The sequence below is a fragment of the Corapipo altera genome, unplaced genomic scaffold, assembly GCF_003945725.1.
Source record: "Corapipo altera isolate COAL_440 unplaced genomic scaffold, ASM394572v1 0, whole genome shotgun sequence".
NCBI classification, from domain to species: Eukaryota; Metazoa; Chordata; class Aves; order Passeriformes; family Pipridae; genus Corapipo; species Corapipo altera.
This window is the reverse complement of record NW_020884872.1, coordinates 25,449,161-25,463,329: the sequence shown is the minus strand read 5'-3', so window position 1 is coordinate 25,463,329 and position 14,169 is coordinate 25,449,161.

Below are 14,169 nucleotides of genomic sequence, written 5' to 3'. Positions count from 1 at the left end.
GGGCGGGGCCGAGGCCGCCCCCGCCGCTCCCCCCGCACCTCCTAGCGCGCGCGCCCGCCCGGTACCGGCCCGGCCCGCGCCCGGCTCGCGCCGCTCCGATCTTGCCGGGCGCTCCCGGCCGCGCGCACGTCACGCGGGGCGGGCGCGCGGGCATGCGCGCGCCGCCGCTCGTGCTCGTGCCCGTGCCTGCGCCCTCTCCCGCTCCCCCTCCCCCTCCTGTCCCGCGCGCGAGGGGCGACCGGTAACAGCTGCGCGCGGGGGTGGCGCGCGAGCGGGTTTGGGAGAGCTGAAGGGAGACATGGAGGGATACTGGGAGGGAACTGAAAGCGTAGGGACAAGCTAGAGAGTGATGCTGGGTGCACTGGGAGGGAAAAGCCAGGGAGTGACACTGGGTTCAGTAGGGAAGAAGTGGGAACGCTGGTAGGAGACAGGAAGCAATACTGGAAGAGCTTGGATGGAATGAGAGCACGGACTGGGAGCCAGATAGTGACCCTGGGAATACTGAGATGGCATGGGAGCATGGGGGGGAGATGGGGGCGGGACCGTGGGGAGCCAGGGGCTCATACCGGGAGCACCTGGAGGAAACTGAGAGCACTGGGGCGAGCCAGGGATCGACACTGGGAGGGAACTGGGAGCAATGAGGGGGAGACAGTGAATGATACTGGGAGCACTGGAGTGAGCCAGAGAACCGTACTTGCAGTACTGTCAGGGAACTGGGAGCACTGGGGGAGATAGGAAGTGATAGTGCATACTCCCTCCGCCCCCCCTTCCCCTGCCCCCCGCGCTCCCGCCCTGCCCGGAGCGAGGGGAAGGGGGAAGGTGAGGCGCAGAACAGGAGGGAGCAGCCGCCGCGCCCTTCCGGGGCGGAGGTGCGGGCGGCGGGACGGCGCCGATGCCCCGCCGGGGCGGGAGATGCGTTCCCGGGTGTGCCCGGGGTGGCGGTGGCGCTGGCTCCGCGGTGCTGCTCCGCCGGAGCCTGGCCTGCCTCTCGTTGGACCGTGAAAAAGATTTCGATAAGTGCTGCCGGTGCCGCGCGGCGGGTCCGAATTGTGCTGAAGGCAAACCCCGCTCCGCCCGTCCCGGCGGCCGAGCAGCGGCAGCGCTGGGGCGCAGCGCGGCGGGAGCCCGGCCGGACAGGTGGGACCTTCCCGCGTGTAAAACGCGGCAGGAACGCATAAAGAAAGTTCTGTGCAGTGACTAAAGCCCAAATATTACTGCCCTGATAAGCCCACAAACGATAGAAATGACTTGGTGTTAGGTGAAGGGATAAGCCGAACTCAGCAAAAACGTTCACAAAACAGAAGTAGAAGCATATCAGTATTCTGTTTTTTCTTTAAACACCTGAAAGAACACCTCTGAAGGCCTTTGTTTTACTCAACTGTTGGGTTTTCATGGCATTCATACCGAAGACTAGCTCAAGTTTGCAAAATTCTTGTAAGCAGTCTCAGATGACTTCTGTATTACTCTATACAACTTAATGTAAAATTAAGCCTCTACACCAAATACTTTCTCAAAAATAATTTGGAACTTATCAATTTTGTAAAATTCAATCATTCACTGAAATTATTAGTTTTGACGAGCATTTTATGCTTATGAAAATCCATTCTCTTCTTTAGCAGCAACCACATAAGCTGTCCTTTATTGCCTAGCTTATGGCCAGGACTAGGCAATTTTTGCTTCTTTAGTTTTTGTGTTGTCTCAATTAAAAAGTTCTCTGGACACCATATAAGCTGCTAACCCAAAGAGTACCTGAATTTCTAATACAACTGACATGTGGAAAAAATAGAAATTACACTTTTTTTGAGATCATTACGTAAATACTACGAGAAAGGACATATAATTTCTTCTTTACAGGTCACCTTTAGTATAGATGCATTATGTACATTTGGCATTTATTGCTGGTTAGATTGCAAAACATATAATTTAATGCACACTAAGTGCACTGTGGTCAAGGTAACGCTGCTATTCAAAGTCTAAAGTGATGTTGGTCTAAACCCCAACTTTCTTCATCTTGGTTATGACTAATAATTTGTATGCATTTTGTAGCACCTCCCCTTTTCATGCTCCTGTTTACAGACCAAATGGTTTGTAACATAGGTTCCTGTACTTGCATTTCACTTTCAAGAAATCATCACTGAAACTGAAACGGGAAAATAATTAGACCTATGAAACAACAGGAATTTTTCTCAAAAGTAGCAATTCTGCATGAGTTAACACAAAACTGTTATCTGTTTATTTACATGAACAATTACATATTACAGTAATATTATGTGCGCGTATCATTAGTCTTCAGGAAACTAGTTTATTACCAAAAAAACCACAGAAGAACTTAATTCATGAGCATAAAGGGATAATTTCAAAATATTCAGTTCGCAAAGCTGAAACAGGAAATTCTTTGGATTGGTTTTTAGGATACTTCTCTGTCTAGCCATTCCATTTTGAAAGAATCTGTGCAATATTCATATTTTGTAATATTTTTAAAAGTTATTCCACTTTTATTTAAGCCGTGCCATTTAATCAATCCAGTGTTTTCAATGACATTACTTCTTACCAGGATCTGGAATGAAAATGGATTTTCAAAATATGCAGAAAGTTGTTTTTTAAAGTTTTCTTTCTTTTAATATTTTTGGTAGTTTCTTTCATCCAAATGCCTCAATATATTTTTCCACTTAATGAAGTGTCTTGTGTGTGATGCACACCCTACTTGGTGCACTTCTTGGAGCATCTCTGAAGGGAAGGAAGTTCGCCTGATGGGCTGGGAACAGTTATCAAGAGCTCAGTGCTGAGCATGATCATCATGGGGATATTTCTAAGTTCCTTGTTGTCTCCTCAGCTTTAGTAACCAAAACGGGCCTGCAAGAAACATTTTCCTTGCATCCAGAGGCTGGACCCACTTGTGGCTTTAGGTTCTGCAAAGGTTGGCTGTGTTCCCTTAGGTGAAAAGGGGACCAAGGCTCCTGTTCTTACTGACTCTTTCAGTCAAGGGCAGGCGACACACACACACACTTGGATACAGCCATTTCCCGGCTACTGCTCAAGCAAAGCTGAGCCATTTTTCTACCCTTCCCTGTGCTGCCAAGAAAAAGAGAGAAAAGGAGCACAGCTGGATTCTGGGCACATATTGAGGTGAAATGCCAGCCTGCGTTAGCTGTCTCTTGTGCCCACACTTCCCCAAAAATGAGACCTAAATGTGCAGCCCAGAAGAGAGCACCCACCAGTAGGATACCGAAAGTTAACACAGCACACCCTTGCCAACTGAGCCGTGTTTGTGCAGGGAGGACTGAACAGCAGATATATCTGACTTTTTGGAGTTAAAAGCTTCTCCGGGGGTAGTGTGCAACTGAATAGGGTGTTTAGGTCATACTTCTAGACTTAGGTACCTCAAATCTGCCTAAGTCAGGCTTAAGGTGCCTGAGTCCTTTATTGGATCTATCCTTAAGCGACCTGCTAAAGGTCACGTTGTGACTTAGCAGTCGAGCCAGAAGAGGAGCCTTGATCATACTGGTCATGGATCTGTTCTGCCTATTATGCAATGTTTCACTTTTAAGCAATTTATTAAACTAATTGTCTTTGAATATGCCATCACATTTATTTCACTCCTTTCTCATTTTAAAAATAAACTCCTAAAATTACCTATATGCTGTCTCTATCTTGTGTGACCTAGCTGTCTTTTCTAAATTTCTTTCTTCTTCTATGACTGCAGATTAGATTTCCTGTTCTATTGCTCTCAATTTCTCCTTCCTGTTCTTCCTGAATGATTCCTTGTGATCCATTACTGGCCTCTCAGCCTCCTCCTACCTGCCCAGCTGAATCACCAAATGCTCTAGATCTTACTACTTACCACAGAATCTCACACTGCTTCTGATTTACTTACTGTGTCAGTACAGTTCTGCTTGAAAGATCCCCCTCATTGTTTAAATAGCGTTAGAAATGAAGGTGAATGTGTTAGTGTGCAAAAGATTTACTCTTCTTATGTACAGATGTATTTTCTGTTACTTTGCAATTCTTACTGAGTTACCTTGTTTCATAATTGCAGTGATGTTGAGAGACTGGTCCAGCAGTTCACTTCATGCTGGAGTCTCTTCTTGAGGCAGTGATAGATACCCTGCAGTTTAGTCTACCTTGACTTTGGAAAGTGGGAAGGCAGGATCTAAAGCTGGGCCCCAATAAAGTTCCACAGTTACCACAGGCACAATGGTGATATAGTACACATGGATAACATGGTAGACATCAGAGAATTTTTGTTCTGGATTTTAGGATGTTTAACATCTGTTTATGTTCCTGCTTCCTATTATGTTAGTGACTATGTACCTCTAGTAGTTCTGGCTAAAGTGACTAAATACTTCTTGAAAAAACTGTATGTAGGTGGTAAGAGTTGACTTGGGCATAGGTGAGAATAGTGTGAGGGATGGGACATGGCAGAGATTGAAAAGCCATTAATTGTATGCAGCTCATCTGCTTGAGAAATTGGTGTGTGCTTTGAGTGCAATTGCTTATCCTGCAGTGTTCCTGGCTTTTCCTCTACAAATATATCACTTCTTAATTTGTGTCTCTCCCTCTATTATATTTCTGAAAAGCTAATTATTCCCTCAGTGGAACAGATGTTTGTGCTTTGATCTATTGAAATAGTATTTTCTCAGATCCTTCTGAATATTGTTTGTGAAAAGAGATACCAACAATAATTTTTAAGTCTTTGCTTTATGGTAAATCATTTCACAGCCTGGTGTTTGTGACAGATGTACTTAATTTGAAGAAGAACATAATTAACAGTTACTGGGGTACTCTGAGAACTTACCTGCCCAGGACAGGTAACAAACTGAAGGTGAAGATGAAGCAAGTAAAATGGCCAGCATTAAACTGCTCTGCTGATGATTTTAGTAGAAGTAGAGTGGCCCAAAGGACACAGGATTGAGCACTGGAGACTGAAGATCACTCTTGTGAAAATGAGACATTTCTGACTCTGACCTCTTTGTTTCTAACCTCTGGCAATAATGCATAACTTCTGTTATACTCAAAAGCTAAATGCACTGTCATTATGACGAAATGTAATTCCCACATCCTTGCTACCAAAGGTGACCTTTGTTATATAGTTTCTTAACAAAATCCTCTAAAAGAACAGAATTTGGCTTCTAAACACAATCCAACACAATCAAACAAATGCACGTCAGTTAAAACAATTTGGCTGCAATCTTCTGCCAGGTCAGGCAGTTAACTGCAATTACAACCAAGATTTGTTCATCTGCTTTACCTGATGCAAGAGATCCAGTCCCTGGCTGCTGCGAAGTAGTCCTGTTCATCAGGAAGGTCTTACTGCTGAGATAGAACAGTCACCTGAACTGTTTGGAAGACTTGCCCCATCACTGTGAAACAGTGTATGAAACTCATTAAGAGGAAACCCAGCCTCCACCAGAAGAAGGTTCTCCTGGGATGAAATGCTGTTGGCTGCTATGGTTACTAATGTGATTTTCCATTTACTTCCTTGTTCACTCACCTGCTCTCCCATTCAAGCACCACACACAAGTACCTTCAGAGAGATTTGTTGTTGGAATAGTGACAAACCTCATTAGTGGCAGCCATTCACAATCACAGAGAAAAAAGATACAAATGAGCAGCAAATAAACAGAAGAAAGGAAAGTGCTGGAATCTATGGGTATTGTGAATAATATTCTGTCCTTGCTGCTTTGTGAACTTTGTGTTCTCTTTGCTTTGGATTTGCATTAATGTTAGTCTTGCCTTATGTCTCTATTTTACACCTCAGTGCCTCGATCCAGCAGTGAACTCCCCACAGTCAGACTCCTGTGACTGTAGAGCTGAGCGCAGCATCAGGATCTAGATGGGGAAAGTATTGTGGTTTATTTTTGGTATTTTAAAGGGACAAGAACATTATTTTGCTATTTCATTTTATTTTTGATAGCACTTCACAGGTCTGGTTTCCACATTTACATACATTTTTTTCAGCTGTTACATTTTTCTGATTAGACTGTCTAACTGTGTAATCGTTCTACACTGTGAAACTGTCAAATTCCAAATAAATTTCAGGTGTTCAGGCTGCTTTTCCCCCCCCAAGTATCAAGAAAAAAGAGATTACTTTTAAGAAAACGTATGAAAATTCCTGTCATATTTCATGATAATAACCAGATGGACTAGTTAGTCCAGCTGCTATTCACCATAACACACTTCCAGGTTAGGAAGTACTTTTCGACAATATTTTCTAGCAATAAAAGCAAGAAGCTGATCCTCCAAAAGGATAGTAAATAATAAGGATATCACTTTCTGGCTACTTTAATGTCATGTGTTAAATTACTTTTGTTCTGATGTAGCATTCAATCGAAGCTGGAAGAAATCTTTTAGTGGTTTGTTCTTTCCCACCAAATAAGGCACTAAATATAGCAGTATCAGCATTCTAGGCTTCAAAAAAGCTGTGGTTCAGGTTTCTCAAGAATATCTGCTTTTTCTCCTGATTATGTTCAATTTGTTTTATAACTGTTTATTTAGGAAGCATGAGAAGCTTTAAATCAATACGTAAGTACCAGAAATATTAAGCACTACAAAACTGAACCATTTGCTTAGATAAAAGTGATGCAGTGATACAGTCATCAGATTTTCCAGTTTGAAAGTTAAAGCCAGCTGGAGGACAAATTCCTAATAAAGGGACACAGCACTGCAGTCTTGGGCAATCTGACTTGTTCTGCAGAGAACTGCCCATGTACCTTTGAATCGTTCTCTCTTCCCTTCCCTCTTTGTTATTCTTGGAAGCTGTGTGCTCACGGGCTGGGAGTGGACACAGCAGTGGAGTGATGGTGGCAGAGGGTGTCTGAAAGATGGTCCTTTCTTCACCCCTTCACACCTCCTGATGACCCCCACAGGCAGTAGGATGGAAGTAGGATGGATATGGTCCTTTTTTTTTTTCCTGTAGCTAGATCCCAGGTGACAGAGACACAGACTGCACCTCTTTCATTTCTGCTGTCCAAAAGGCATCAGCAGTTTCTCTCAGATTAACAAAACTACCAGTATTTCAATACATATTTTCAAAATAATTTTTGGCCATGTTTTCAATAGTAATGCTCTATACATGGCTTTCTCATCTGCATGTAGTAAGTATCAAAACCTGCTTTTATGGCCACAGCTTATTTGATTGAGAAGTAGTTCTTTAAGACCCTGCTGTATTTTCCCTTAGTGCTGCTATGTCTGGCTCATCTTCTTGAGAAGATGAGGCTTGGCAAGATGAGCATTGTGTGGACTGGGAATCTTGCTGTGAGGGAACATGGTGAGACTTAGCATTTTGTAGATGGATTCAATGAAGTGTGTGAGATCCCTGAAGCTTTCAACCATGACAACATTCAATTCCATCATGTCACTTGCTGTGAAATGTGTAATGGCCACAGTCATTGCTTTTTTTTTTTCCTGCAGGAGTTTGCGTGTATTTTCATTAAAGTTGCTGTTACAAGTTTGTTCCAATTGTCATTTGTATATTATGACAAACTGCTTTAGTTAAGTAGGCAATAATTCTAGGAAGGTTTCCTCCTGACAGAGATGTATTATCACAAACCTTTGCATCTTTACAAAAGGGCTTATAAAGATAAAAATTAGAATTGCATAAAAAGACAAAAAAAAAAATTAGCATTTTCATTGTCTTATCTTTCCAGAGCACAGCCTGTTGTCATGCCAAATATCTCTAGATTACATATAATCAGAGAAGTTTGAATTCTGTATTCTCCTATAACATTCCACTCATTTAAATCCTCTAGAGGGGAGCAGGAAGAAGACCCAGACTAGTATAGAGGCTAGTATTCTCTGTGGACAGAAGTATTTATGGGCAAATCTAGTTCTAATCTCCACAAATTTTATAAGAAAGAGAAAATTTGTGTAGCTTGCTGAGAGTGTGGAGGTAGATATGTGTGACTATGAAGTAGCTTGCTTCCAGACACTATGTGTGCTTTCGCTGTACTGGAAGTTTGGGTTTTTTCTGTGTCTTTATTTCATGTAATGGGCATATGGATGACAGGCTGAATAGAAAAGGATTAATAAATGGTAGTGATGGCATCCATGCCTTGTCGTGATACTTCCCAAAGCTGTCAGTTCTGAAGGGAACCTGTCTGACTTAATAGCTGAGTAGGATGGAGAGCTGGTCAACAATACCTACACAGGGTGAAAAGCCTGGTGAGGGAGAGATTTTATCAAAAGGCTGTAGTTTTGCAAAGCAGCAGTTTCTTCTGAGATGTTAAGTCTGTGCAGACTAAGGTCAGTTGTTCTGAGAAGGCTCATGTTTCCTTGTAACTGGGCTTAAGTTCTGGTTAGGCAAACCAAAGCTTTTCCTGATTTTGTGTTTACACTGATTCTGACCTGAGACATCTGTTTGCTGGAGTAGGCTGTCCTGGGTAAGGGACATCAGTGACCATCCTGTCAGCAGGTGAAAGTCTCTGCTGGACCCAGGCAGAGGAGATTTGACCTAGTGTCCAGAAATCGTGGGACGGAAAAAAATATTTTTAGCTGAGAATTTCATGGGGAACTGATGCTCAATAGTAGTGAACTTACAGTAGAGGTCAATAATACTACTAGAAACCATTCAAGAGAAATGTATCTGGTAGTAAGCTAAATCCTATGATTAAGTGCCACCAACACTATTTGGTGCCCTATAAATGGACACGTTTACCAGGGCAGTCCCACAGCAACCATTCAGTGTTGACTGATTTTAAGACAGTTAAGGTTACTGTTGCTTTGCCCCATTTTGATGCTACTGCTTCTACAAACCTGGCTGGTGCTGGAAAGGAAGGGCCGAGATGTATGATTTGTATCCTCCACAACTAGTGCTTTAACATTCCCAGGTGAAAGGAGAGAATGCAACCTATCTTACTTCTTGAATATGCTTCTTTCTTTTGCTTTCTAAAATAATTGTTTACTGGCAGTTTAATGCCTAAAATTAGGCCACCATTACAAATCATCTTCAGTGCTACTGCAGAAAGATGAATGTAGCTGAATTTTCCTACACATGGAGATGCAGCTGGGATTGAGAGCCACATGAAGTAGGAGTGCTGTCCTGAGTTGCACAGGCCTGCCCTGATGCATCTGAGCTGGGGAGTGTATGTGCACGTGTGACATTTCTAGAACTAATCATCCTGGCAGAATGACTCCTGTAATGGGTATTGATTTATAGCTGGATGTGGGAGAGTTTGTTCATGTTGTCAGAGAGCGGTTGAAATTGAGATCTGTCAATTAGCAACCACTTTGCCTCCTCTATACTGAGAAGTGTATGAACAAAGAGGAATTTCAAATTTTTGCCTTAGTTTTCCATATTGCTTAGAGAAGGAAGTGAGGGAAATGTCAGCTTTTTCCACTCTTCCCTGCTGTGCCCTTCTTTTGCCTTTGGAAAGAGTGGCTCAGGTTAATCATCAAAGGTAAGATATTAAGGAAAGAATCCAGTAGTGGGAGAAGTGATTTATGAAGGCTTCCGTGCTTTAAGGTCATGAGTCAGGGATTCCTTCCTTGAAATACTTAGCCCTTAGGCTGCATTCCCATCTTTGCCTGCTTCTGTGTAGTCCCATTGACGTTGGTGGACTGGCATATGGGTAACTGAATTGCTCCTAATGATCCTCACACATTATGAATCTGAATGGCTTCTTGGATTTCTGCAGAGCTGCTTCAAGGGTGCAGGGTGGTGACTGTGAAGACAGAAACAAAATATTATGAAAAAATCTGATCAAGTCTTGGGCAACTGCTAGCCAGAGAGAAGAGAGGTGAGGGGAAGGGAATAGACAGAACGAAGGTGGGATGGGTATTTGGTAGCTCTTATCAATTAATGTATAATTATTTATAAATGTGTACAAAGCCACATGCATACAAACTCCTTTTTTCTGTTTAACATTTTGATTACAGTGAGGCCCTTTAGTACTAGTCACTGTATATACAGATATAGACACATGAAATCAAGGCACTTTTCTAATAATGCATAACCCAGTGGCTGATGCATTACATATATGTATATACAGCATATATATAGAATGATGCAATGCATATATATATGAATTACAGTATTTGTAAAGATGAACTTGCTGCTAAAAAAAATGGAATACAGTAGCTGAAACTGTATTACTACAGTGTATTAGATATCCCTTAAGGGTTACAGTTATGGGACATAAAAGCTAATTTTAGTCAAGAAGCAGCATATGTTGTCTGAGTTCCATGAGTAGACTGCTGCCAGTATCCTTTATGGTAGTGAGCCTAAAGAGAATTTGGATGGCCCCATTACAGCTCTACAGTTTTTAGACAAGCTTTTAATGGCACTGAAACCCTGGATAATAAAAGCATTTGTTAAGTCATAGACTTTCTATTTAGTCTCATACTCAGCAAGCAAAAGAAGGCTGTGGGAATACTATGTTACATTCAGAAAAATTTTAAAAGCAAACAAACAAATTTTTATCTCACGATTCTGCATCTGCTGGTATCAGGATATATTTAGCTGTGTTTATACGGAAAGTAAACTGCAACAAGACTCAGTGAAGTACTCTGATGGGATTTTTTTTAAGAAATATTTTAGAGTGAAAGCATGGTTGGACATTTTTACTGCATGAAATTGGAAACTACTTGAAACAGGAATATTGAGTTGGTTTAATTTTGTATTCATCACATAAACAAAATACAATAAAAATAACTTTACTGAATAAAACAAGAAAAGAACATTTAATAATAAAAATATAGTCATGTTCAAAGGTCTAAAGAACTCTTGAGGTGCTATATATGCATATAATATTATAGAAATGCACTAGAAACCTAGTCTGGAAGCCCGGATTTTTATTTTATACTAATGGTTGGACAAATAGCAAAGAGCAGATAGAGAGACCACCCTACTTTCATTACACCTTTAAGGATGCTCTTATTCTAAATACACAAACATTATTACTTGAAATAGATACTACTTATTGCTTTTACTTATTATTTTTGCTGAGAACATAACTGTGCTTCCTTTTTGCCCAGCAATTTTCCTTTTGTAATATAGTGATATGATTCTGCATAACCCCCTGCACTGTACACATTTCCAGGTGTTCCAGCCACTACTGACAAAACCTAACATATCTCTTTTTTATGTAGCCTGTTATGTTTGTCAGGAAAACGTGAAGACAATGAATTTTCCTCCATGACTAAGGTCAAAAAAGTGCTTTCTGACAAAATATCCTTTCCTTTTGCAGTAAGCTTACACATTACTCTTCCTATGCTGATAGGCTGCCAAGGCTTTTTTATTAACAGCTAGAAATTTTGGCATGGTTTCCCCTCAGATCTGAGTGAATCGTTAATACATCTGATGCAGGCACATAGGAGGCAACCGATTTATCATGCTTGAGTTTTTGTGTCCTTGACATTTATATCTTAAAAATCAAAGCAGCCTGGAACTGCACAGCACTTCATTGCAAACAGGAGGTGTACCCCTGCAGACTTCAGTTATTTAGCATGGATTTAGTGGTAAGAGGCAAATATCTGTAAAGGAGCATACATTCCTTTCACTTATATGTCATATTTAGAACTCTGAAGATGTATTCTTTCTGATAGAGAGGTGTCAACAATATCATAAGACGATGTCTGTCACATTCAGATTACTTTTGTTATGATCCATTTCAGGGCAAGATTCAGTACCAACCTATCAAATGGGAGGCAGGGTACTTGAGATGTAGGAGCTGCAGAAAATATCAAATACCATGCTAATTATTTTTTAGCTTCTATTCAACAGGTGAAGAAATTCTTAGACTGTCCTAAACTACACTGGTGAACTGAAAGGGAAGGGGAAGTAGGGGCAATCAGACATGTCAAAATGGCTTGACTTCCCTAAATCTGTCCAGTAAAAGTCATCTTTTGTATCAGCAAAATAATCTGAAATGTTAGGTAGCAAGAAAGGAGACCCCAGAAATGCTTCAAAAGACCATTTTGGTCCTATTTGTGAAAAAGGATTATAAAAAAATATTTTCTCCACAGCAGACAGAAGAATGGAGTGACTTTCTAGGATGCTCTTAGTTTGAGATCACAGCCCTGAGAAGCATTACAGAGCCGGAAATACAAGCTCAATGAAACTTTTGGCCAGATTTACAGAATAGCTTACCAAATGTAACTCTGATAGAAAGAAACAGTAAGAAGGGAAGAACAGTCTCCTGGCATCTGGTAGGCACTCCAGTCCCTGGAAAAATCATTCTTTTTGTTTACATGATTTATAGGATGCCATCAGGATTGATTGTGCTTGAAAATCTGATACTAAAGTTGTGAAGATTCTCGTGTGACAGGAAAAGGCCCAAATGAATCTATATATTGGGACCAATAAAAAGGGAAAGAGTCAGTTCTATAATAATATTCTAGGAATACAGGTGGACTTTTGCATGGCGTTGCCAGTGCAGAAAGATGACTAGAAAATGCTACTCTGCTTTGTCCAGAATGAATATACTACTCCTGTTTAGAAGAGATAGATATAATGATAATCAGTTATATAGTAAAATGGCTGTCAGATAAGAATATTATAGCATACAGTTAAGAGACAGATAAAATTTCATTACTTTTACAAGCTTTTACCTTGCTTCCGTATCTGATGCTACCAAGGTTTTGCCAGTGACTGGAGCTAGAGATACAAACAGCTGAAAAGAAGAGTTCTCTGAAGAGTGAAGGTGATCAGTCTTCCTGAAGAAGACAGGAAGAATAGGATTATACATGTTTTTTCAACCTCTAAACTCTCATTATGATGAGGCTTTGTCTGCTGTTGTACTTGAGGTCCTGTCCTTTATAAAAATGTCTGGTTCAGGGAAGATTTTAGATATTAGAGAAGATAATCATAAAACTAATTATTTTCCAGAAGAAATAAATTTAAAATGTAGTTGCTCTAGAAGAACATAACAAATGTATAAATGTATAAATGTGAAAGACAGATCTTTTCCTTTCTTTGAAACTTCTGTGCAGAAAATGTTTATTTTTGCTCATGTTAGTTTGTCTGTCGGTGATTGCATTGCATCTAGATGTATTTGCATCTGGTTTTGCTCCTACTGTTTCTGCAGATTTCAGAGTAAGTACATAGCTGCAACTTTCACATATTCTGTAGTCTTTAATGGGTACTTCAGTTCAAGAAAGGATTAAAACCTTGTTTAAAAACTGGCTGGATGGCAAGGCCCAAAGAGCGGTGGCTAATGGAGTTACATCCAGCTGGTTGAGAGACACAAGTGGTGTTTCCCAGGGCTCAGTTTTGGGGTCAGTTCTGTGTAGCATCTGCACCGACAACCTGAATGAGGGGATTGAGCAGCTCCTCAATCAGTTTGCAGATGGTACCAAACTGGGCGGGGTTGTGGACCTGCTGGAGGGCAGGAAGGCTCTGCACAGGGATCAGGACAGTCTGGATCCATGGGTCAAGGCCAGTGGTATGAGGTTCAATAACTAGAAGATCCAGGTCCTACACTTGGGTCCCAACAACCCCATGCAGTGCTACAGGCTTGGGGAAGAGCACTTGGAAATCTGCCTGTTGGAGGTGCTGGTTGACAGAAGCTGAACATGAGCCAGCAGTGTGCCCAGGTGGCCAAGAAGGCCAATGAAATCCTGGTCTGTATCAGCAATAGTGTGGCCAGCAGGACCAAGGCAGTGATTGTCCCCCTGTACTCAGCACTGGTGAGGCCATGCCTGAGATCGTGTGTTCAGTTTTGGTCCCCTCACTACAAGAAAGACACTGATGTGCTGGAGCATATCCAGAGAAAGGCAGCAGAGCTGGTGAAGGATCTGGAGCACAAGTCTTATGAGGAGCAACTGAAGGAGCTGGAGAAGAGGATTCTCAGGGTGGACCTTATTGTTCTCTACAACTACCTGAAAGGACGTTGTAACCGGGTGGGTGTTGGTCTCTTCTCCCAAGTAACAAGTGACAGGACAAGAGGACATTGCCTCTGGTTGCGCCAGGGGAGGTTTAGATTGGATATTAGGAAAAATTTCTTCACTGAAAGGGTGGTCAAGCATTGGAACAGGCTGCCCACGGTAGTCGTTAAGTCACCAGCCCCAGAGGTGTTTAAAGACATGTAGATGTGGCGCTCGGGGACATGGTTTAGTGGTGAAGTTAGCAGTGCTGGGTTAATGGTTGGACTCAATGATCTTAAAAACATATTCCAACCTAAACAACTCTATGATTCTATGATTATTAGGGGACCATTTTGTTCAAGGTAACTT